Source organism: Paroedura picta, chromosome 13, assembly GCF_049243985.1.
Source record: "Paroedura picta isolate Pp20150507F chromosome 13, Ppicta_v3.0, whole genome shotgun sequence".
In the NCBI taxonomy this organism is placed as follows: Eukaryota; Metazoa; Chordata; class Lepidosauria; order Squamata; family Gekkonidae; genus Paroedura; species Paroedura picta.
In genome coordinates, this window is record NC_135381.1 from 29,143,128 (window position 1) to 29,169,253 (window position 26,126).

Here is a 26,126-nt window from a genome sequence, read left to right on the forward strand (position 1 = left end):
AGGGTCACAATGATTGGATGCAATCAAGATAGACACTTGCCAGAATATTGCATAGCTGAGGGAGGCACTGCAGGATTGGGGATTGCGGTGACAGCAGTGCCATGGGAGTCACCCAAAGTCAGACATGACTAAATGGCTGAAGATGACAACAACAGTTGTTTTTGGTCTACCCCAACAGTGATCTTTACCTGAAGAGCCAGTGGTGTAGAGGTTAGGAGTGCGAACTTCTAATCTGGCATGCCGGGTTTGATTCTGCACTCCCCCACATGCAGCCAGCTGGGTGACCTTGGGCTCACCATGGCGCTGTTAAAGCTGTTCTGACCAAGCAGCGATATCAGGGCTCTCTCAGCTTCATCCACCTCACAGGGTGACTGTTGTGGGGAGAGGAAAGGGAAGGCGACTGTAAGCCGCTTTGAGACTCCTTCGGGTAGAGAAAAAGCAGCATATAAGAATCAATTCTTCTTCTTCAGTAATATCAGGGCTCTCTCACCCTCACCTACCTCACAGGGTGTCTGTTTTGGGGACAGGAAAGGGAAGGTGACTGTAAGCCGCTTTGACACTCATTCGGGTAGAGAAAAAGCAGCATATAAGAACCAACTCTTCTTCTTCAAATGGACTTCCATGCTCAGATACATGTATTTTCTCAGAAGTATACATATTCTTTACATATACTGCCATTTCTCCCCCCTTTTTAAATTGTCTGCCCCTTTTAAATAAGTTGTACCACTCAATCCTAATATTCCAATTGTGGGAGTTATCTGTAATGCATATTAGGTCATAGTTATCTTACTCTATTGTGACTTCTAGTTCTCCATGTTTGTTTTACATACTCCGTGCATTGGTGCATTATAGTGCATTATAATCCTTAATTTGTGTACCCCTGGGCTTTAGTTCCCATCTACAGCACACTCTTCTTATGTTCTTAGGCTCTTACTCTGGCCTGGGAAATTCCTGGAGATTTGGGAATGATACCTAAAATTGTCAATTCTGGACTTTGAAATTCCTGAAGATTAGGAGGTGGAGCATGGGGAAGGTGGGGTTTGGGGAGGGACCTCGGTGTGATAAATGCCATAGAGTCTACACTCTAAAGGCATCATTTCCCGGAAAAATGATCTGGAGATGTGATTCCAGGGAATCTCCATGAAGGATGGAGAAATGACTGGAGAGGGTGGAGTTTGTGAAAAAGAAAGAGTTCAGCAGGAATAATGTGTCCATCAAGTCCACCTTTTAACCCGCCATTTCCTCTGGGGGAAGTGATCTCTTGGGTGTGATCAATTTGAATTTTGTGGAAACTCTAGCTCCACCCCCGGAAGTTGGTTGCCTGTTATGATGTAAACCGCCCTGAGCCTCCGGGGAGGGCGGTATATAAGTATGATAAATAAATAAATAAATAAATAACCACAATATATCTGGCTATAGGTTTGATTCAGAGCTTCCTAGCATTTGGTGCAAAGCAGGCATTTCAAGCACTTTACATAAATAAAAGGAAAGGAATTCATCTTGATCTTCCCATTGGATTATTCTTGCTTGGAATTACCATCTATGCAATTTGATGCAGGAACCTTTCCCCCTCCTGCCTATCTACTTTCTTAATTTGTTTTATGTTCTGTCATAGCCAATGGGCCATTTGGAGATAAGGATAACATTGTTCCTTCCCTTGAAAGTAGTGAGTTCATTCTGCATGCTGTATAAATAGTAAGGTTAAAGGTAAAGTTATCCCCTGTGCAAGCACTGGGTCATGTCTGACCCTTGGGGTGACGCCCTGTAGAGTTTTCATGGCAGACTCAATACGGGGGGGGGGGGGGGGTTGCCAGTGCCTTCCCCAGTCATTACCGTTTACCCCCAGCAAGCTGGGTACTCATTTTACTGACCTTGGAAGGATGGAAGGCTGAGTCAACCTTGAGCCGGCTGCTGGGATTGAACTCCCAGCCTCATGGGCAGAGCTTTCAGACTGCATATCTGCTGCCTTACCACTCTGCGCCACAAGAGGCTCATGTATAAATAGTAAATAATAACAATAATTTCACCTTATTAGTTTGCTCACGTCTCCCTAAAAGATTTTTAATAGACTCTCTGCATTTTGCAAGTTTAACAAAGAAGTTAATCCAGCAGGTTTCAAAGACACAGCATTAGTCAAAATCATACATCAAGATTGTATTAAAAAGTCTTATAGCGATTGGGAGGAAACTTTAAAAGAACTTAAATGAATGCAGTTTTGAAGATTTTGCAGCCTGTTATGCCAGACAATGCATTAGGAAAATGACTGCTGCGGAGGAGGGGGGATGCAGGTGAGACTCAGAAAGGAGTGTTGATAATAGCTCATTCTTTGTCATAAAATGCCCGAGAGGTTTCTGTGCAGCACAGATCTATTGGCATATTTTAATATAATGTATAGATCACTAATCAGAGGTGTCTATATCTGGGAGTGAAATGAAACACAAGGGGAGGGGGTAACTGAAGAGTGGATCCAGACTAAATTCTTCAATAGCAGGATGGAACTGTCTTGCCTTCTCTCCATGAAAGATCATGAGTGATAGGGAAACTTGATAAGTAATGCAATGCAACAGGAAGGGAGAATCTTAGAAAATAGATTTTGTCTGGAGCCAACCCTAAATGAGTACTGAGCAAATGCTCCAAGGTTGAGCATTTGTCTGGATCAGGACAAATGATCATAAGGAGAGAACAGTCCCCTCCCTTACTTCCTTTTTCCTACCTTTTGTTTTTCTTCTTTCCTTCCTCCTCTTTCCTGTTTCCTTCTTTCCAACTGGTGCCTGGAAATCTATTGTTGTTTCTGAATAACTCCAGGTCCTCACCTGGATATTTGCAACCCAGCTCCTCAAAGAAGCTCCCCCCCCCTCCCAGTCATGATGTTTCCACAGAGTTCATGAGCAAAAATCATATTCTGATATATTTTGTTTAGAGAAAGTAGGTTAGGACAGGTTGGGGTCTTGTCTAGAAGGGTTTCTGATTGATCATTAGAGACCTGATTGTCTGTGCTGATTTTGAAACAGTTACTCCAGCATCTGCTGCCAACCACAGCACAATGTGGGAATGAAAGAAAGCTGTGTGAATATAATAAAATATGTTTAAACAGTATATTAATGTTAAACAGCAGAAATTCTGCCTGGAATGTTGAAGTGTTACTATTAGCATTATGCATTACTGACACTTGCTGGTTCATTCTACCACCTGCAGCAGCCATTTTGTAGTTTTGCCTGTGTCAGAATTCCTGCAGTCTCTATAAGTTTGGGGCTGCCTGTACTTAACCTCAGCAGCTCACCCTATATGCAAGGAGGAAATCATAATCGTGCCCCACCGTAAGGATTTGTTGTAAAAAAATTGTGGGAATTGCTTTATGCACTCAGAAATGAGAAGCATTATTATTGACTAGAATTTCCATAGAAGAATACAGATGAGTTATCTTACAGAGTTACTTAGATACAATATGTATTGATGATCAGAAATTAATCTCCCTGCAAATTTAACAATGAATTTAGAAAATTCTCAGTCTTATTTAATAGTGTCAAATCCAAGATTTTTTACAAAAATCTATTAAAAACAAGTTTTTTTTCAAGTAGTGTACAAGATGGAAGTGGTTTATAAGGAGTAATGTTGGTCTTATGGAAACCCCATAAGAAGATTTGCCTGATGTGTTTTGGACACGTTCAAGGATTAAAAGCTTTTGGAAAACAGTTTTATTCTATACTAGGGGTAAAGCCCGTTGTATCCAGGAATACAACAGGCGCTAGAGCCTGGGGGTGGGAGGAGAGGGAAGGCTCACAGGTAAGTGCATGGGGATGTGGTGGCATGTGTGTAAATGAGGGTGTGGAGGTGTAGACAAGGGTGTGAAGAAAGTGTGGTGGAGAAAGCTTGTTGGAAACTGTGGCATACTTGTTTTATCCATAGCTCACAGGAGGCCGGCATCCCCAATTACAGTACCAGAGAGTTCTCCCTTTAAAACATTCGTTTTCTCTAGTGGAAGTGATCTCTTTAGTCTGGAGCTGTAATTCTAAGGGATCCCCACATCCCACCTGGAGACTGGCATCCCCAATTAAAGTACCAGAGAGTTCCCCCTTCAAAGCATCCATTTTCTCTAGGGGAACTGATCTCCTTAGTCTGGAGGTGTAATTCTATAGGATACCCAGGTCCCACCTGTAGATTGGCATGCCAAATTATAGTACCAGAGCATTCATCCTTCAGAAGCATCTACTTTGTCTATGAGAACTGACCTCTTTAGTCTGGAGTTGTAATTGTAGGGGGCCCTCCCCTCTCCCTAGCATTCTCCCCTGGCCCTCCCCTCTGTTTGCAGTTTAAGCCAGGACCGTTAGGCATGCCTCTTAGTTGATGGGAGGCAGCAATGATAATTCCTCGCCAAAATTCCCTTGAAATTCAGTTGTTATTCACACAAACATGGGAGAAATAAAACTGTCTGTGAAAGTGATCAAAGGCTATCACATCACCATGCGTTGCTTGCCCCATCTGTTCCCATACCAGTGTAAGCAAGCAACGTATGGTGATGTGATAGCCTTTGATCACTTTCGCAGACGGTTTTTCCCATGTTTGTGTGAATAACAACTGAATTTCAAGGGAATTGATTGGCTGTTTTGGCAAAGAATTATCATTGGCTGTATTTGGATGTGTGACACAGTTTACTAATGTAACAGAATTAATTTTTTCTATATATTCCCATGGGCATGTAAGGAGTTCTTAGTCTGACAAAGAGTGTTTGCACTCGAACGCTCACGCCCTGAATAAATCTTTGTTGGTCTTAAAGGTGGTACTGGACTCTGATTCTGTTGTGCTACTTCAGACCAACATGGCTACCCATTTGAATCTACCTTTTATTTAGACACTTATGGTTACACATTGAACGATCTTCATTGATATTTGAATTCTGCAGAATCATTCTGCGAGGTTGGTAAGGCTAAGAGAGCCCTGATATTACTGCTTAGTCAGAACAGCTGTATCAGGTCTGTGATGAGACCAAGATCACTCTGCTGGCTGCATGTGGGGGAACTGGGAATTAAACCGAGTTCATCAGATTAGAAATCAATGCTCTGAACCACTACACCAAGCTACTCTCTGTTGCTCTTAACCACTAAATCAAGCTGTATAGTTAATACCATGTAACACATTTTTAGCCAAGAAATTAATAATGGAACTGAAGTGAACCTTAAACCCACTCCCAGAGTAACTGAATTCCTTGATTTCCCATGCTAGTTTGCACACTGAAAAACTGCCGCAGAGGTAGTTGCCATTCAGAAGATTTCTTAAGGAAATATTATCTACTTGGTCCCTTGAGGTTGTCTGTTTACCTATGTTATGATTTCTGCACTAGGCTATGACGGGCTTCTCCTCACCTATACTTATATTAGAAATTAAATGCCAATGTCAGTAAATGTTACTCTTTAGTTGGTTAGCATAATGAGAGGGCTCAAATGAGCATGCTATTATCTTCATGGGATGTTTCTGTTTATAAGTCAAGATGCTCTCTCACTTTGCAGCAGTGACATGTGAATGTGCTGCCAACACCATAGATTTATGGTAATGTCTTACTATAAGGCTGAGATTAAGTGATCACTGGCACTTATAAAATCAAATATACTAGCATTGTTGCATCTTAGTCTGAGAAACTGTCCCACAGGGAGGTTTAATTTTAAGTGTCTAGGATGGAGATTACTGAAAATGAAGCAAGGTATTTCTGTCAGTTGGCTTACAATAAGAGGAGAAGCAAGGTATTTCTGTCAGTTGGTTTACAATAAGAGGAGAACCTGAGTTTACCATCCTCCTCAAGAGCAGCCATAGTTTCTGAGAAAGGAACACTTTAAAAATCATTCTGTGCCATGAATTTAATGGTCACTTGCTGGCAATTAGCCCACTGACAAAAATCTGGAAATTTCACTGCATCAGAAAAGATTATGGGCCATTCCATGCAGCGTTAATGTAGTGTTATACTCACGATTTGAAGATGCTACATTTTTGGCATATTGCATGATATTGCCGACATCCTGCCTCCTGGCAGCAATACTCTTGCTACATCCAGTGCTTTATCGCAAAAGTTGGGGAATCACAAAAAGTAGATTCACCCAACTATAAAGCACTGACTGGCGGGGAGCAACCAGCAGGCCACAAGCCAAAGTAAAGTGTGGACCCAAAGTAGCATGATAATCACCTCCTCAATGTCCCGTCCTCATTTCGCCTTCCTTCTTCCAGGAGACGGGAATTAAATTATTAAAAATTGGTGAAATGCCTGGAGCAATGAATAGGCAATCACGCACCTTGAACTGGTGATGGTAATGATCATACAATCATAGACTCATAGAGTTGGAAGGTACTTCATGGGTCATCTAGTCCAACTCCCTGTACCATGCAAGACACTCACAACCCTATCCCTTATCCAAAATAACCTTCCACCCCCTGAGCCTTCACAGAATCAGCCTCTCTATCAGATGTCTATACAGCCTCTGTTTAAAAATTTCCAAAGATGGAGAACCCACCACCTCCCGAGGAAGCCTGTTCTACTGAGAAACCACTCTGTTGCAGCCGGCGCCATGCATTATCGGTGATTTTAGGTGATGCCAGTCCACCCCGAATGCGGACCTTCCCCTCCGTGCATAATGGGCCATGATGGTGAAATCCTGGCTGTCAAAACTATGCCATTGCCATTTTACAGTGATTCTAAAATGCCACAATGCCCAGTCTAGTGTGGAACTGTGATACAGAACTCTTCCTCCCTCACATAAGTCTTAAGTCTTTTCAAGTGCCATACCAGCCATGGTGGATGTATGAGGGACCCTCCATGGCTGTTTTGGCAACAGAAATTGCATTGGGCAGAGGAGTTCTATGCCTCAGGGCTGCACTGGACTGAGGCCTGCAGCGTTTTAAATAACTGTAAAATGGTGACAAACTTGTGGCAGCTGTGAGTTCACTGTCACATTTAGTTAGGCTCTGTGTCTACTGCATTACAGTCCAGCTTGAATGGTTGTTCGACTGTCTCAGATCCTTCCATAATAAAGAGCTGTGGTCCTTTATTATAACAGTTATCGTGTTAGTACTCTTTATTCAATTATCTTTAAACCTCCTGAATGTCACTGTATGAACAAAGCTAATACAAGTTATTTATTTCTTAGATTTACATTTATTGCCTCTCATGAGACCTGCTCAAGGCAGCATACAAAGTGAAGGTGGGTAGAGGAAGGATGAGAGGGAAGTCAGGGAGAAAGGAGTGAGGATGGAAGAGGAAGGAGAAGGAGGAGTTATGGATGAGAAGTGTAAAGAACAAAGCACAACCACAAAGATGGCTAGCTAGCAGCAAGCAGGTTTATTTAGGATACATGTTTGCAGGCATGGAGAAAAGGCACCGGAATGCAGTCTCTGGAGCTTGTAATATAGTACAGCTAAATTTAAAGCTCTAATGCGTCATCCCTATCTGTCCCTTTGGCCAATCCTGACTACACAAAGGACTCACATTTCACCTACCCCCAACATATATATCTTATTTCATTCTATTCCTTTGTTTCAATGATTACGTTTCCTTTTAAGGTGTTTTATAGCTAGGTCCTATATATTTCCTGTTTTAGAGAAAACATCTCTTTTTTAGACATCTTACAGCTGTTGCATCCTGTTTTCACCACTAAAGATTTTTAGTTATTGTGTGCTAGGTCACAAATACTGCTTATAGGTTTCATCTATATCAGAGTTAGTGACCGGGAAGGAAAGAAGATGGGCAGAGGAATGATAAGGGACTGACAGGGAAGAGAGAGAAGATAAATGAAGGAGGGGGTGATGGAACTGATCCACTTTTGCCTTACAGGACCAGTTTGGCCTTGCCCACCCCCTATTCTGGCTGATTGCCAACTCCAGGAAGGTGACAAAAGGGACTCTCTGGATAACACATACTGCCACCACCTGGTTGTAGCACAGGGCTGCGGCTGGGAGAACCAGGACTCCTAGCTGCCTCTTGAGGCCTTACCTCTGTGTCTCTCACAGCCCCACCATGTGAGCACCATGAGGACTAGTGACTGCAAGGGTACACCCTTCCAGTGGAGAAGCTACTTGCCAAGCTCCCTCCCCTGACCCTGGGTCTTCCCATTGCCTGGGGCTCATTTCCAAGACTGCGTGGATCAGAGAGCTACAGCCAGTTTCAAACTTATAAAAGATTTATTAAAAGAACAAGGTTCAAAAGCTTTAACACATCACAGAGTTAAGCAAAAGAGGCAAAAGACACCGAATGAAATGCAATCCTTCTGTCCCACTGCTAAGCATACCCGATCTGATGTTAAGTGCAGGGTAGGCAGCTTTGCTTAAGGAGTTAACAAAGTTTTCTTGCATTACCAGTGCATCTCACAGTCGCATATTTAAAATGACTGCTCACCTCTTCTCCCTAAAGCAAGCTTCTATTCTGATGGTGAGCAACCCTTTCTTCCCCCTGGTTAGCATACTATATGCCATTTTCTTCCCTCCCACTGGAAGCCGCTCTCCTAGGAATTCTGGCAAGAAAAAACTCTACCTGCTGCACTCCAGTTCCCTGCTTCCTGTCTGGGCCAATAAACATTTGAAATGGAGGTGAGCAAGGGATTATCTCTCTACAGCACAGGGGGAAAAACTTTATCCTTTTGAAATAGTAAAAGGGGGCCTTTTGCCACAAGGGGAACGAAGGTGACAGAGAAGGGTGAGAATACTGACAGAGGAAGCATTTTGTTAATATTTTTGATGTTTCCACATCATCTTTCATGACAATCTGATTCTTGCCATTTTTTTTGTATGTTCTAGATATGTATCATGTTTGCCCTATTATCCATCATCAAGGATCAGGTAGTACAACAGAGACATTTCATGCAACCAAATGTGCATGAGCAGAGTAGCTTGAACTAGAATTTTCTATTACATTTGCTTTCATTCAACAAATCGACATTGTACATTACAAAAATGCAAACATTTTAAGGGAGATGGCAGAGTGACTTGTTCACAGTAAGAATACTATTTTGACACACAAGTGGGAATGTTGCTGCATTATTCCTGTTATCTGATCGGATCGCAACAATAATCCATTTTAAACATTGTCTCAAGGAAGTAATATATTATACTGACAGCTATATTAAGCCACAGTGGCTCCTTGTGTGGTGCTTTTGACTTTACACAACAGTGTTAAGTTGAAGAAAATAACATGGTGTTAAGATGATGAAAATAACATGGTGTCAAAATATTTTTTTTACTCTAACTGATCAACGCGATTTGAAGACATCATGAGTTTGGAGTTACTATGACAACTCGTCCCAGACACAGGAAGGTGGATCCAAGCTCTCCAACAGTGAGCATTCTAATGTGGAGAATCATAATTAAAGCAACCAAACACTGTGCTAGCATTTCTGTACTTCCAATGCAAGAGTTGACAACAATTTTTACCTAAAGTGAAATTCATCCAATTTGGATTGGCCAAGGGTAGGTTTTGATGCTGATGTTGGTCACACAGGTCCCAGGCATCTCCAATCAATATTATGGTGATGAAGAGCAATAGTTTTTTGTGATCTCTCCCTCAAACCTGCCAGAGCTCAAACTTTTAATACAAAGTCAGGAAGATTTTTCCATGCTGATAAGAAAATGAAATCCCATGGTAGTTGCAAAACATGATAGGAATGAGAAATGGTTATGCAACCTTCCTTATATGAGTAAAAGACTAGTTCATACCACTGCATGCATGTAGACCTAGGAACCACTCTTTTTTACAGTATAAATAAGATAGCCACAAAAATGAAGGCTTCATGTAACAATGCTATGTGTTGAAGTAGAAATGTCTCTGCTACATAAAGAATCAGCTAAATAAAGAGACATTCTTGGGTTTCCTATACACTTCTGGAAAAGGAAGTGTTTCAGAAGAAAATCTCAGGAAGACTGGTTTTCAGATTTTTTTTTCTGACTATTGGCAGGGGATGGGGAGGGGTAGGGTTGTCAGATTAAGATTGGGAAACTTTTGGAGATTTGAAGATGGGGTCTGGGGAAGGACATAGACTTCAGTGGGGTAAAATGCCATATAGTCCATTCTCCAAACCATTCATTTTTTCCTGGGAAACTGATCTCCGTAATCTGTAATCTGGAGATTATCTTAATTACAGAGTGTCCCCTGTTTCCATCAGGAGGCTCAAAACCAAAAACCAGTCACTTCCACAAGAGTGGCAATGAAGAAAAGGAATGATGATGGCTGAATTCAAAGGCTCATCCATCCCAAATAATTTGGGGCTTCACCAGAATGAGGTCTGGAATTTCACTAGGTTTTCACTAGTGGCAATGCTCCTTCCTTGTAATGTTAATCAATTCTTGCATATAAATCACATGAATCTTTCTTATAGAAATATACACCTCCTAGTATGAATCTAGCTTTCAGCTCAAATATAAATTGGAGAACCCCATATTCCCTTTCACTCCACTTCCCTTTCCTCTCCCCACAACTGACACCCTGTGAGGTGGGTGAGGCTGAGAGAGCCCTGGTCATGGCGAGCTCAAGGTCACCCAGCTGGCTGCATGTGGGGGAGTGCAGAATCAAACACAGTTTGCCAGATTAGAAGTCTGCATTCCTAACCACTACACCAGGGGTTGTCAAACTGTGGCCCTCCAGATGTCCATGGACTACAATTCCCATGAGTCCCTGCAGCATGGCAGGGGCTGATGGGAATTGTAGTCCATGGACATCTGGAGGGCCGCAGTTTGACTACCCCTGTACTACACCAAACATTTCAATAAATACCACTTTTTATATATGACAATTTACTACTCCAGGGATCACAGTTCTTGCTTTTTGTAATATCTGACAATGTGGGTATGGTGGACATCCTTGGACCACAATAGAAAGCATAATAAAGTCTGATGTGTTTTCAAGCATTAAACATAAAATGTTTCTGAGTATTGATTCAATCATGTTTTGCCACAATCTATCTAAGTTTCTCTGATTGATTGACCCATGGAGCATACATTTATCTGAATGAAGTACTCACACCATCAAATCAATAGACTGTTGTGTTCTTGCATTGAATGCTTTCTTTGATAAAAAAGAAGGCCAAAAATCATTGAAATGTCCTCAGAAAACAGATACCATAGATTTACCTCATGTCTGAGTCATATATCAGTAAAATACCAAGCATCCAATCTTGCTTGAGAAGGATGATGTCAGAATCAGGCTACCTTAATTAGCAACTGAGTTGAGTAAGGATTTGAAAAAAGAGGCTGGCTAGAATAGCTTCTAGAAAGTGGCACTGCGATGTCAAAATGATGGAGAGCCAGCTCACATATCCACCTATCTTGCAATTATTTTCGTATTGTGTGAGAAACTACGTGTCCAGTTCCCACTGTTATTTACCCATCTCATTTCCTTAAACCTGTTGAGGAATTGTATTAAACATTCTCCTTCTTTCCTTCTGTCCAAATGAAAATATTTTTCACAACACATCAACACATTAAAAGCTTAACAAGGGTAAGATGCCCTGTCAAGACTGCTGGAGGAGGCGACTCCCTGGGCATTGCAGTTTCCCAGGCTTTTAATCCTCAGGGACTTCAGTGTTCACACAGATGTGCCACCCAACCACTTGGTTCGGACCTGATGTTGTCCATTGCGACACTTGTGCTCTTGTAATTTGTTGCTGGGCTCACCCATCAGGCTGGCCACACCCTTGACTTAATCTTTGGTGCTGGTATAGAAGTGGATCTGGAACATGCCTTGGCCATACCATGGCCAGACTACTATGCCCTGCAGGCTCGGCTCTGGATACCACCCCCTCCCCAGTTGGGTGGCGGGCATATTTTTGCCTGCCCACGGAGACTTATGGTCCTATTGATTTCCGGAATGCTCTGTGGTACCCGATGCCTCCTGGCATTGAGGGCCCCCGAACTGGGCGCTGCTATAGATGAGATTGCTCCTAGATGTCCTCTCGTCCCTTGACTCAAACAGGCACCCTGGTATACCAGAGCACTTCAGGAGAAGAAGAGGGAAGTGAGATTACTAGAGAGCGAGTGTGGTGGAAGACTCGTGACGAGGCTACATGAACATCTGATTGCACGCTTATGAAGGCTTATGAGATGGCAGTGAAAGTGGCAAAAATGGATTTTCTTGCTGTGGAAATTGCGTCTGCCAGCTCTCACCTGGCTCAGTTGTTTAGGGTAGTTTGGTCCCTTACTGCCCTCAAGGAAGGGCACCGAAATATTAGACAATTGAATCTTGGCTGTGAGGCCTTTGTGAGCAATTTTGCGGATAAAGTCTTGTCACTCTGCTGCCACCTTCCCACTGCAGTTGATACAGTAAATGAACTAGAGGCCTGCTGGCTGCCTTTGGAGGTGATGTTTGATGGCTTCAGATGGCAACATTGAGACCTATAGGCTAAGTTTCCAACTTAATGTAAACAAACTGGAGCACATCAAGAGGAGGGCAATGGAAATAGTGAGGGGTTTGGAACCAAGACATATGAGGAAAGGTTGAGAGAGCTTGGTCTGTTTAGTCTGGAGAGAGGGGCTAAGAGGTGATATGATAGCCATCTTCAAATACTTGAAGGGCTGTCACAAAGAGGATGGAATAGAGTTGTTTTCTGTTGCCCCAGAGGGTCAGATGAGAACCAATGGGTTGAAATTAATTCAAAGAATTTTCGGCCAATCATCCAGAAGAAGTTCCTGACAGAGCAGTTCCTCAGTGGAATAAGCTTCCTTGGGAAGTAGCTTCCTCTGAAAGTTTTTAAGTAGAAGTTAGATAGCCACCTCACAGAAATGGTGATTCCATGAATTTAGGCAGAGTGGCTGGGCAGAAAGGATTGTGTCCATGCTTAGTTCTCATGCCCCTTTCTTGCATGTCCAGGGAAATGCCAATTGCCAGTTTGGGGTTGGAAGGTGAATTTCCTTCAGGCCAGACTGGCCAGGGAATCTGGTTTTTGTGTGTGTGTGTGGGGGGGGGGCATCATCTGGGCATGGAATTGGGGTCTCACTGTGGGTGGGCAGGTACTTGTGAATTTCCTGCATTCCACAGAGGCTTGATGAAGTTACTGAGACTTAGTTCTGCTTGCAGTGACCTACCAGGATCTTTCCTAGTCAATTAAATGGCCAGTCCATCCTGTGCAAATCAGAATGTGAATCATTTCCTACCACCACTCCCTCCCCTTAAAATGTGAACATTTTTTCAATATTATTTGTGCATCAAAGAGATCAGCACTGAACATTATCCAATTATTATGCATAAAGATTAGACCATCTATGTACCAATGCCAAATAAAAAGCACAAATATAATGTAAATTGAACAAATCTACAAAATCAACAGTGAATAGCAGAGATCTAGAACTGTGGGGTGAACATATGAACCAATATGCAAAGAAACAATAGCAGGTAACATTTACTCACACTTAATCCAAACAATGCAGTTGGGTCTCTTTCAGCCATGAATGAAGAATCCTTTTACCAAAATGGTGGTTAGGGACCTGACTTCATTGTAAGGATTGTTTTGATGAAGAAAGAGAAGACGAATAGCTATGAAGCACAAATTTGTATTGACAGATATTTTAATAAGTCCTGGGAGGTTTACAGAAATTTTCCTAAGAACGAAAAGTTTGGTAGATTGCTTATTACTAATTTTGTCATGGGATAAGTATTAACCACTCTACATTCTGTTATTTTTAAACAAACTGAGCTACAGAAGTAACTTGTTTTCAAAATTCCAAGCCAATGTTTGCCAAGCTTGAAGAGGAAAGTAAAATAAGTAAAAGGTTTATTGTTATAATAGTTGAAATTCAGGATTTCTGTTCCAGACTAAAAACTTTAAACCATAAACATAGCAGGAAAGGGGCAGAGGGAACTTTTTACATAATTACTGTCTTATAGCGATGCTAATTACAGTAATTTTGATATTTCCTGTATACAGAAGCCTTGATTAAAGGTGTCCAGTAATTGCTGAATTTTCTATTTTTGAGACACTGTTTTGGAAGCTGATGCAGTAAATTCTGGGATTGATTCCAAATGTTAAGTTCTTTGTTCCAGTGGAATCTGGAAGTGTCCTCCGGAGCATTCATAATTGTGCTGCCTGATCATAAACAATGACGGTGGATGCCATGCCAGGGAAACGTTTTGGGGCCAACACATTTTAGCTTTGAGAGACAATATCTAAGACCAAGGTGCTTCAATCCTCCTCTTCAGAGATGCAAAGTGAACTCCAATCTATATTTTGGTATCATTTGTTACCTGAAGGAGCCTGCTGAATGGCCATTGACAACCGAAGACAATTACTCTCTTAACAAATCCCACTTGCTTGGGAAGGTGTGTAGGAAAGACTTTGGCTGCTTGAGGATGAGATAATTGGATAGACTGGCAAGAAGGACTTTTAGGAAGTGGATTTGGTGGAGAGTACACTTGGTGTCCAAGTTGGGTTCACCACTTAGTAGTTGGCATCTATGTGCTAGATTCTCAATTCTGCCATTTTTCATACAGTTCTCACATGTGCATTTTCATACTCGGGTTACGCACAGCCATCTCACAGTTCCTTTTCCACTTTTCTATTACAGTCCAAGTTCTAACTGTCAGAAACTTGGGATGTAAATCAGACATTTAAAAGATATTGTCAGGAATATTAGAACCCAGAGCCAGCAATAATATTTTGGCAGGCAATCACATTTAGCAAAGATTGTTCTCCCACGATACTTCACTGTGTTACTCTCAAATTACTTAATGTTCAATTTCAGATGTTCTATAAGTGTCTCAACTGCATATTCTTAATATATCTTTCTCCTCCCCTTGCATCAGATTTTGATAGAAGTAACTCTTTTGCAGTCATTGTTTGAAACTCAGGAGGGTGAGACTTACTAAATCTAAATGAAGTGATTTATAGACCTTGATATACAGATAATATTAGCTGGACAGGAATATAAAGATCCTTGATGGATTAGACCAGTTGTCTACTTAGTCCAGTATCTTGTTTCACACACTGGCCAACCAGTTGCTCTGAAAGGCCAATAAGCAAAGCACAGTGGCCAAGGCTTTCCCCTCATATTGCCTCCTGGAACTGGTATTAAGAGATTTACTGCTCCTGAATGGTGATGTTCCCTCATGTCACTGGGACTAGTAGTCACTCATATGAGAACTGACCCACAGTTATGTGGAGCCCAATTTATGAAATACTATACAATTAAGCATCCACTCTTTAAATCAGACTGTCATGCCCACTCTTCCCAATGAGCCGCCAGGGGGTACTCTGGAGGCTGTGGTAGACTCAGATGCTGAGTTCAGACCAAGTGCACTACCTTCCAGGTCCCTGGAGCCTGGCACTGAGGATCTGGCTGAGAATCCAGACCAGCCAGATCCCCTGAACTAGTAGCAACCTGGTCCCAGACAGGAGCCGACCCAGCTTTTTATGACTGCACCACCAGGCCCAAGGCAATGGGTCCCTTCCAGCCCTGAAGGGTTGCTAGAGTGCTGAAGACAGTGAAGTTGAACCAACCTGAAAGCTATCAGGTGAGAGGGTGTGCAGCTTCCTCAGATGAGGACTAGGAGCAGCTGTCAGTGGATGTTTGAAGCTCCATGCCCTATACAAAGTATACTTAAGGAGAGGCCTCTCCATTTATTTTGTTTATTTTTTTTTTAGATTTCTATGCCACTACTCCCAGGGTTATGGGCTTGTGACAGCTTACAATATTAATTCAATATACAACAACATCTAAACTATGCATAAAATAATCCAACAGGTAAAGGTAAAGGTAAAGGTAAAGGTAAAGGTTAAGGAAAAGGTAAAGGTAAAGGTAAAGGTAAAGGTAAAGGTATCCCGTGCAAGAACCGAGACATGTCTGACCCTTGGGGTGACGCCCTCTAGCATTTTCTTGGCAGATTCAATACAGGGTGGTTTGCCATTTCCTTCCCCAGTCATTACCATTTACCCCCCCCCCCCAAAGCCAGGTGCTCATTTTACCAACCGCGGAAAGATGGAAGGCTGAGTCAACCTCCAAGCCTCATGGTCAGGGCTTCAGACAGTGTGTTGGCTGCCTTACCACCCTGCACAACAAGAGGCTCTATATCATACAGAAATATATAAATATTTATATATTTATAAGCAGCAGTTGGTTCAAGTGAGATCTAGCAGAATGAGGCATCCGGGTTTCAAGGAAGGGCCCTAGGTGGAATGTGTCACTGTCCTGGCCTCAAGCAAGCACTTGGTGGAAGAGCTCCATCTTGCAGAAGACTTTAGCAGCTTGAGCTTTGGTCAGTGCCCTTTGTTCTTGCCATAATACCCAATCATTCCTAGGAATCAATTCAGGAGATTTTAGTGACTGGGCAGGGCAGCTGTTGTATCTAAGATTCTGGCTTGCTACCACTGGTGAATCTTCTCATCATATTGCTGATTTGTTGTTACAACAGCAGTAAAAGCGCAAACAGAAAATCCCAATTAAAAAAAAATCAGTCCACTGTAAAACAGACAAACAAAAAACTCAAGGACATACCCTGCAACATACCTTCCAATTCTCCATCAGTTTACTTGAAAACTGTTCCAATCTGTATTAATAAATTGACTAAGCAGTAACTTTGTATGATTAACATCATCACCACAAAATTGGTTAATCTTCTATTTTAAAAGGGCAACTTTGAATGGTAAAATAGGGACAATGGCCCAGAAAACAGAATCTGCCCATGTAAATGTTATGGTTTGAAGATTGGCCTAGATGCAATTGGACTCAAATCTAACCATCTAATTACCTTGTTATCCATTAAGCACCTCCAACATAGGCTGCCTAAGGAGGTGGTGAGCTCCCCCTCACTGGCAGTCTTCAAGCAAAGGTTGGATACACACTTTTCTTGGATGCTTTAGGATGCTTTGGGCTGATCCTGCGTTGAGCAGGGGATTGGACTAGATGGCCTGTATGGCCCCTTCCAACTCTATGATTCTATGATTCTAACATTTTGCACAGTACCAATTTGCCATCAAGACGGATGTAAGGACATCATGAAATAAGAGCCTCCAGTCAATAGCCGCCATAATCTTCATAGTGTGAGCTCCTAGCAATTGCAGGCCACTTCAGCAGCTGTGTTTGCAGTTACTGAATCATTTCAAAGTTTTTTGCAAAGATATTGTTATCTCTGCCAAGACATGCATATACACACACATTTATAGATATAATTCAGACTTGTAGACAGGGAAACTGTGGGGAATAAATTTTTACTACAAAAGACTTCTTCATTCCAAAGAGATTGTGGAGCTGTGCGAAAGGAAATTGAAAGTATTTGATAGTTATTTATAAAGTATTACATCCAGACTCATGAAAGATTTTAATAGCACACTCCAATGTAGATAAACTATTTCTTTAATACAGGTGTTTCAGAATAATCTCCCAAGGATTCCTCAACAATCTCAAAAGTAATTGAAAGGATTATGAAACTATTTCAGAATGACAATGGAACCAGCTAAAAGCATGTATTTGGGAGCAGATAAGATTCTTCTTTCAACAAACTTATTTCTTTGACAAAGTTTTATTCTTCCATGACTGCTCCATTCCAAAATGTACCTTGCTGCACTGAAAGCACTTATTTCTGTATCAGATATTTACTGGTTGTTTGTAAAATTTACAATATGAAAAAGGATGACTCCTGCTATTGCATTTACGCAGATGAATGGCTGCAAGAGGTACAAAACCAAGAACACGATCCATGCAATATCTTTTATTGAGAGCAACCCAGTTGAAAGTATGAATAGGCCAGCTTCATCGGGCTGGACATTACATTTTTTAAAAAGAATGTATTGAAAAGGGGGATTGGGGGATGCTCCAGGACATGATACAAGAGATGCAGTCTGGGAAAAGATAAGGAAGAGCTGGAGGGGAGTGATTCATGTCTAAATGAGGCTCCTGGTTCTTCCCCTTATAGCTACTTGCTGTGGAGGTCTGAAAGCCTGTGAACCATTCTTCATATTAAGGATTTAAAATTATTATTGCATTTAAAACATTTTACAGTTTACCCAAAATATACACATGGAGCCACTTTGGGTCCCCATGAAGGCAAAGAGAAGTGTAGGGTAAAATAAATACATACATGAAGAAGAAGAAGAAGAAGAAGAAGAAGAAGAAGAAGAAGAAGAAGAAGAAGAAGAAGAAGAAGAAGAAGAAGAAGAAGAAGAAGAAGAAGAAGAAGATACTTACCTTTAACACCATATGCAGTCTGGGCCCAACATTCCTGAGGGACCACCTATCTTCTTATGTCTCCCACAGGGCTTTACGCTCTGCTGGTATGAATTTATTTGTATGAATCAAATGGGAACGGGCCTCTGTTTGGCTCCCCCAAGTTGCCCAGAGATGCGAGCTTGCTTCCCCAGCTGGGGAGGCATCATAGCTCAGCATCTACAAAGCCTCTTATGGAGGACCCCCTCCCCAGCTGTTGGAGAGTCTGGTTCAGAGATGCAGACTCCCCTAAAACGAAACCTCTATAGGCCCAAACCAACAGGTGCAATAAAATTATAGCAAACAATAACACAGCACAAATTATGATAACAGCTTTGGTATCCGACTACTCTATCATAAACCACTCTATCATAAATTTGCATAACATATATGGTAACCATTTGATAACAACTCTTGCTACAGGGTGGGCGGGTGGGATTTAGCCTCCCACTGGCTGGCCGAGGGGCAAAGGGGCCAGGCAACTGGTGGACCACCTCTTTAAAGAACTGGCCCTGTCAGCAAGAGCAGCAATGCTCCACATGAGCTGCACCTGTGATTGCTGGCCTCCCCATGCACCACTCAACCACCTGCCCTCCTTGATGGCACCACTCCCTGCTTCGGCCACTGGCAGCCTTACAGTAAAAGTGCAGAATATGTTGATATGAAATTTTGCTCTTTTAAAAATATTGAATGTTGCTATTATATTGCTTTATAGTACAAGTGCTGTTCTAATGTTCTGCTGTTAGATTAGATTGCAGTTACTATTGTTTGTAGTGCTGTAAGTTAAGATTTTTAAAGATTCAACGTTAAGGCTTTTACGAACTGTTGTACTGCTTTTTGAAAGTGTCATTCAGAGATGTATATAATTGTACACTGCCTCAAGAATCTACTTATGAGAATTAGAACTGTTCCATACAAATGAATAAAAATATCAGTTTTTAGAAAACATAAAAGACTAGTCAAAGTAACCATTCAAAGCCCAGCCAAAGAGAAGGGTCTTTAGTTTAACTTTTAAACATGTTTAAAAGTTCCACTAGAAATAGTTTCTTTGTGGTTGGAGCAGCTAGAGAGAAAGCTGTGCTCCCATGATTGACCTGTGATGATACCTGCAGCAGGGCACATCTTAATAATCAGGATGTTATGTTTTAGGTCCCACAAATGTATTTTTTGAAGATCAACTAATACGGATCACTTTTCTAGGGAAATCTGCACTCAGAAGAACAATCCTCCAGACAGAATGAATAAGGTCTGTGTTGGGGGAAAAAACAGTGCTAAATTATTGAAACACACTTATCCAAACTCTTTTTTCCCACCTGGATGATGCAAGTGGCTTCAAAGCATGTCCTATTTCATCATATTAAAGGCTCTCTGGCTGGAAATTTTTCCCGAGCTCTGCTGCCTTTAGAATGGAAAGAATGTTTATTGAATATACAACATTGCAAAATATCATTTTACTTCTGCTATTTGCCCAAAGGCTGTTAATTTCAAATATGAGATTTTGACACAAAATTTATAGCTCATGTATCACCACTTTTATTACAGTGGGTAAGGGATGATGTCAGGGGATTTAAATGGAAGAATTAACAATAACTACAGTCAATTTAACCCTACTAGGCAGTTTATTGCAAAGCCCAGATAAAGTTAGGAGAAGAGAACTTAATCCTTTTGGACTGAGTGGGTGAGATGCAACAAACAATCCATAAACAAAAGTTTAGCATTTTAAAGATGGCTAAATTTAATGTATTGTTCCATTAGAAGAACATGAACACGATTATGATAATTATGCTCTACCATTACTGTTTTTACATGGACTAAGATGAAACTATATGCTGGTTTGTTTGTTATTTTGTTTGTTTTTTGCAAAGGTTTTTAGCAGAGCCAGAAAAAAAACTGCCGTTTTCATTGATTTCTTGGTACTGCTGCAAAACGTTTCTTCATATTTACCTGAATTGCACCCAGTCATGTCACAATGCAGCTGAATCTGCTTAGATACAGTGTGTTTTATAGGGTATCCCCCTCCAGTTTGGAAAATTACTGGAGATTTGAGAACGGTGCCAGTGAAGAACAGTGCAGAAGAAAGGAGGGAGTTCGGTGGGGATGTGATACGATGTAGTCCAGATGTCCATGGACTACAATTCCCATGAACCCCTGCCAGCATTTGAATGCACATCCCTTCTCAGTGTTGAGCGGTTAGGGGAAGTCCACCATTTGCTGGCAGGGTCTTATGGGAATTGTAGTCCATGGAGGGCCAGTTTGGTGTAGTGGTTAGGAGTGCAGACTTCTAATCTGGCATGCCGGGTTCGATTCTGCGCTCCCCCACATGCAACCAGCTGGGTGACCTTGGGCTTGCCATGGCGCTGATAAAACTGTTCTGACCGAGCAGTGATATCAGGGCTCTCTCAGCCTCACCCACCTCACAGGGTGTCTGTTGTGGGGAGAGGAATGGGAAGGCGATTGTAAGCCGCTTTGAGCCTCCTTCGGGTAGGGAAAAGCGGCATATAGGAACCAACTCTTCTTCTTCTTCTTCTTCTTCATCTGGAAGGCCGCAGTTTGACTACCCCTGCTATATAGCCTGCCTTTTGAAGTTGTCATTTCCAGTTAACAGATATCTGTACTCTGGAGATCACTGGTAATTTCAGAACATCATGCACGTTCATGACATTGGTGACACTATCAAGTTACTATGCATTCCCTGGCTGGGTAGGATCATCCAAGTAAAAAAAATCTCTGAAGAAGAGAAAGCCATGATCAGACATGGGGAAATGATGCCCCGGAACTTTGGGATTTTGTGTGTGTGTGTATATATATTCATAAAGATAGAAATATAGAAATAAGACAGATAGTATAAGTTGTTAATACAAAGAACAATAAAATATAGTCTTCATTTGTTAAACTTAAACCCCCTCCATTAAGTGTCCCCTTTTAGTTAAGCTTTGAGTTTGGGCTGGGAGGCACTGCGGAGATATATACTTAATAACATAGATTCAGCTTATATAGGAAATCTAAGACCCCACATTGACTACACAATGGTATGAACTTTTGCCCAAAACTTATAAACTTTTTCACATTTCCACCACATATGAAAAAAGAAACCTACTTTATCACCACATTTCCAACATTTCTTATGATAGTTTTTAGCAATTTTAGCAATCACTTTTAGTGTCACATACCACCTATAAAACATTTTATACTTCCACAGTTCTTGGGATTCTTCAACTAATTTTCTGTTGGCTATAAATGTAACCTTGTTGTAGCGATTGCATAGAAAATTAGGTTTTTAACACAGTCAAAGAGCCTTCTTGATAGATATTCAACACCATACTTTCAGGTTTGAATTAAATACTTAACATTGAACATTTCTTGTAGAACACTATGAACTTTGGCCCTTTAACAATACACTAATAAAGAAAAAAGAGAGGGGAAAAAAGGGTTTTGTTCTTAATGAAAGGCCAATATCAATGTGAAACTGAAATCCACAGTTAGACCTAGGAAAGGCTGTTGTCAACCAGAATGCAGGAGACTTCCATGTTTTAAGTCCAGCAAGCTTGATCAAGCAGCTTTTAAATGTGCTTCTCTATTGGTGTAAAGAAGCAACCTTGGGAATGAGCTTGATTTTTGTGAATATACCTGATATACTTGATTTTCCTGAAGTTCCCCTAACTGTTCAATACTGAGAAGGGATGTGCATTCAGAATTCCCTTCTTACAACCATTCCATGAACTTCCACATATAAGACCTTTTATAGCCCTGAATCCTGGCAATTTTGCTTAGATTTCCAAATGAAAGGAATTTCGGTTTAACCATTTAACCAGTTTCAAAGAATTTCAGTGGTTTAAACATTACTTCCATATCTCTAAAATGCTTTATTCAAGCCTTAAGAAGGAGGAGGAGGAGGAGGAGGAGGCACTCAGGGGTGGGACGGCCACCCTAAGTGTGTGTTAAGTGCTGAGTGGCACTTAAGCATGAGACACATTCCTTTGCCAAGGATTTACCCAAAATACATAGTGGAACAGATAGCAGTAATATTATGTGAGGTTTCTGCAGATTGCTCAATAAATGAATCCTTGACATAGTGCAAAAGATCGATTACTACTAAATATATTGCAGAAAAGTTTCTTGTAGGTATAAAATCTGCATTTTACTTTTTTAGCTTGTTGAATGTTTTCATACATTTTGTGGGAGAGATCAGTCCATTAATATTTACTGATGCTATTCTTAATTTATCCATTTTCTCCCCACGTTGATATGTGCTGGAAATGCTCAAGGATGGGAAACTAGTATTTAATGTATAGAATAAGAAAGTAAATCATATCTTCCTGTTGGATTGTTTATTTAGCAAATCTTCCAAACTATGGGTGGTTTTACATATGATAAGTAATGCAGTTTCAATCCATTTTAGGAACCATTTGCAAGGGGATTTTACCATTTCACATAGGTTATTTCCACACAATTGCAAACCCCTGCATGAACAATATTCTGCTCCAGGCCAGGTGCCACTGGAGATCATCCATCAGAGTGACCAGCACAGTCCCCACTCCATGGCCAGAATGGAAGCCAGACTGGTATGGGTCTAGGGCAGATATTTCCTTCAAAAATGCTAGGAGCTAGTCTTCTGTGACCCTCTCAACTGTCTTGCCAAGAAACGCAAGATGCAAGACTGGGAGGTAGCTGGCAGGGTCCCATGGATCCAGCAATGGTGTCTTCAAGATAGGGAGCACCACTGCCACTTTGAGCTCCTTGGGGAGCTATCCCAAAGATAGGGAGGGGATTCACAATCTCCCCCAAAGGGACTGCTATCCATTGGTTGCCTGATTTGCGTAACCATTACAGACAGAGATCTAAATAGCAAGTAGTCACCCTCTCTGATCCCAGCAATTTGTCCATTTCATTAAAGAGAGCCATCTGAAGCCATCAAATATTATCCCCTGAGATGGCCATGGAGCTCCCAGTTCACATTCTATATCAATTGTGGCAGGAAGGTCATGGCAGAGTGACAAGACTTTGTCTGAGAAAAACCTTGCTAATGCCTTAGAGTGTAAATCCAATTTACTACTATTTGGGTGCCCTTCCCCGAGTGTGGTGAGTGATGGAACTACCCTAAATTATTGTGCCAGGTGAGAGCTAGTGAACGTGATTTCTGCAGCAAAGAAGTCTTGCTTCATCACTTTCACTGCCATCTCATACACCCTCATAAGTATGAAATATGATGTTCTTGCCACCTCATCGTGATGTGTCCTCTGCCACATCACGAGTCCTTGCTCTAGCTGTCTCATTTCTCTCTTCCTCTCCCAAAGCTCCGTGGAATAACTGGGAGCCTGTTTGAGGCATGGGCAGAGAGGGCACCTAGGAGCAATTTTGTCAATGGCAGGACTGCCAGTGCTCCACCAAGGCCACCAACGAAATGCTGGAGGACATCAGGCCCTGCAGAGCATTTAGGAATCTCTCAGATTCCATAAGACTCCATGGGTGGACTAACATATACCTGTTACCCAAACAGGGAGCGCGGCTCGCAGTTGCTCCCTTGCCGGCGTCCTGACGTGGCGAGAGGCGCAAAGCGCCTCCGTCATGTCAGGCCGCCGGCCAGGGAACCCCCGCCAGCCACGCACAGCACAGCTTGCCCACTCCTAAACGTCGCTTCACCACTTCGCCGCTTCGCAAGGACTTCACCGCCGCCGCCAATTTGACGGAGAGAAGATGGTGCCCATGACTCCTGCAACACCGTGGGCCTGCTCCTCGCCCAGTGCCCTCCCGATGCCTCCCGCGGCCGCCCCAAAATGGCGGCACACCACGGGCCGCAACCGCGGAGCTGCTGCCGCTAGACCGCCATGTCAAGCCTTCGCAGCCCACCCTGAACCTCCTGCCTTCCCACTGCCCATGTACGCTCCTGCATGCTGCCACCTGCCTGGGCCCCGGTAAGTGTCCAGGATGGGAAGGGGGGGCCAGCACGACAGCCACCACCCCTCCAATCCAGGGCTTGTCCACCAGCCTCCCACGGCCACGTTCTCCCCCAGCTCACGCCCGCTGTATTTAAACCACAGTGGGATTAATTCCTAGTATAAAATAAATCAATAAATATATTAAATTAGACTTCTCTTTTAAGAAAAAAATATGCTCATTCTAACATGTCTTAAACATTCATTTTTTTCAAGATTTTTCTTTGCCACCCAGCAAGCCTTTAGATTTTGTTCTTATACAAGAGAGCATTTCACACAATAGATTGACCACTGAGGAAGACCCCTGTGGGTCAAAAAGTGTTTGGCCTGTTCTATCACGTGCAGTTAGATACGTGTTTTTACTTTGTTTTTAATACATTATTGTTGCACTTTGTTTAATAAATATTTGTAATTATTTTTTAATATTATTTTGCAGCTGAACCTGGGTTCCTGACAGAGGCAGGGGACATCATGATGTGGATCTACAACAGGAAAGGAAATAGCCTTCATGACTTGTCAGCTTTCTAGAAAACTTCTAGTTGACCACTTTTGAAAGCAAGCCGCTGGACAAGATAGACCTTTAGACTGTCCCAGAAGAGCTCCTTGGGCTTCTTTTTGTTCTTGCCAGCATATTCATTCTGTGTTAGGCTCAGAAAATCATAAATAGTCTTTAAATTTATTGACTTTTATTGCAACCTCAGCTGAGGGTAAGTGCTTTCTAGATATATATCAAAATGAATGTATACACTCTTAGGTAAATTAACCTCAATCTTTAGCAGTCACTTAAAAACTAACTATATGAGTTTGAGAGTTTGTCCTACCTATCAGGTGCCTGCCAGCTGTAAAAAATGTTAAGTAGGCTTAGGGAAAGAAAGCAAACATTCACCAACTGTTCTTGCAAATATGAACAAGAAGTTTTTCACAATACATTATATTTATTTGCAACATTGTAAGCCCACCTTTCTTCCCAAAGGCCTACTATGTTATTTACAACTATAAAGAGAGATAAAGCGACCAAGTTATATTCTATTGCCACACAACCTGAAACCAATTTTCAAACATGAGCTCAAGGCCAGAATGCTTCAGACAAACAAGCTTCCAGAAAAATAACCATCTGAACAATTTGGCATTGCAGAGTCTCTCCACAAAAATAACATGAAGGCCCACTTGACATTTTTAAGAAGGCAATTTAATCAAGTAGGGTTATTACTACAAGGATACAAGAGTGGATCGATGCTGTTCTCACTTGTCTGCAAGATGAACTTCCAATAAACTTCCCCCACAGATATTTGGTTTGGGGAATGAGTTTGCACTTCTCACTTCTGCTGTTTTAGCCTGAAAATTCTCAGACTAATTTGTTTCCCTTTTGCGAAAATTGAACCCGAGATACTTTAATATTCAAACGACTTTAGTTCTTCATTCCAATAATTTCCTATTAAATGTCACTATGTTTCAGCATTGTCGTGCCTTAGTTATACATTCATGGTAAATGGAGCCCATTGTACAGATATATCAACATTATATTTGAAAAGCAAACTGTGACCCCCACGTGTGGATATCTAAATCTTCAGATCAAATGAAAATCCCTCCACACACACACCAATGTATCAAAATAAAAGTATTTGTTTCTTCCTCTGAGCATAAAATGAGAATTCATTAACAGAGATCACCGATTGTCATTTGTCATGTTTTGTGTGAGTGATTTTGATTCGATTCCTTGCCTATATGATGGATTCCATATGGCTATGTTAGTCGTATTGTTCCAACCTCTTTTGTCTAAAGTAAATCAGCAGTCATTCAGTCCTGGGAATCTCTCGCGTAGTTTACATCCCCTAGGCAGTTACCTAGGCCAGTGGTCCCCAATCTTTTTATCACCGGGGACCACTCAATGCTGGGGACCACTCACCGGGGATCACTCAACGCCTTTTACTGAGGCCCGGTGTGTGTGGCGGTAGTTTACTCCTCTACTCTCAACCACTGCCTAACACTCTCTGATCGCTATGGTAATGTTTAAACATCCCTTCAAAATAAGATACA

The 26,126-nt window shown here is 41.7% G+C and overlaps 1 long non-coding RNA gene across 2 annotated transcripts in view; it reads left to right on the forward strand.

The window, feature by feature from the left end:
- Window positions 1-26,126, forward strand: part of LOC143822969 (uncharacterized) — a 42,692-nt gene that overhangs the window by 9,967 nt on the left and 6,599 nt on the right. Inside the window, exon 1 of one of the 2 annotated variants that reach the window (XR_013226338.1) lies at window positions 24,682-24,796. The exons of the other annotated variant lie outside the window; for it this stretch is intronic. This is a non-coding gene — a long non-coding RNA (uncharacterized LOC143822969). Of the gene's footprint in view, window positions 1-24,681; window positions 24,797-26,126 lie in introns of those variants that run through there. 2 annotated transcript variants of the gene reach the window in all.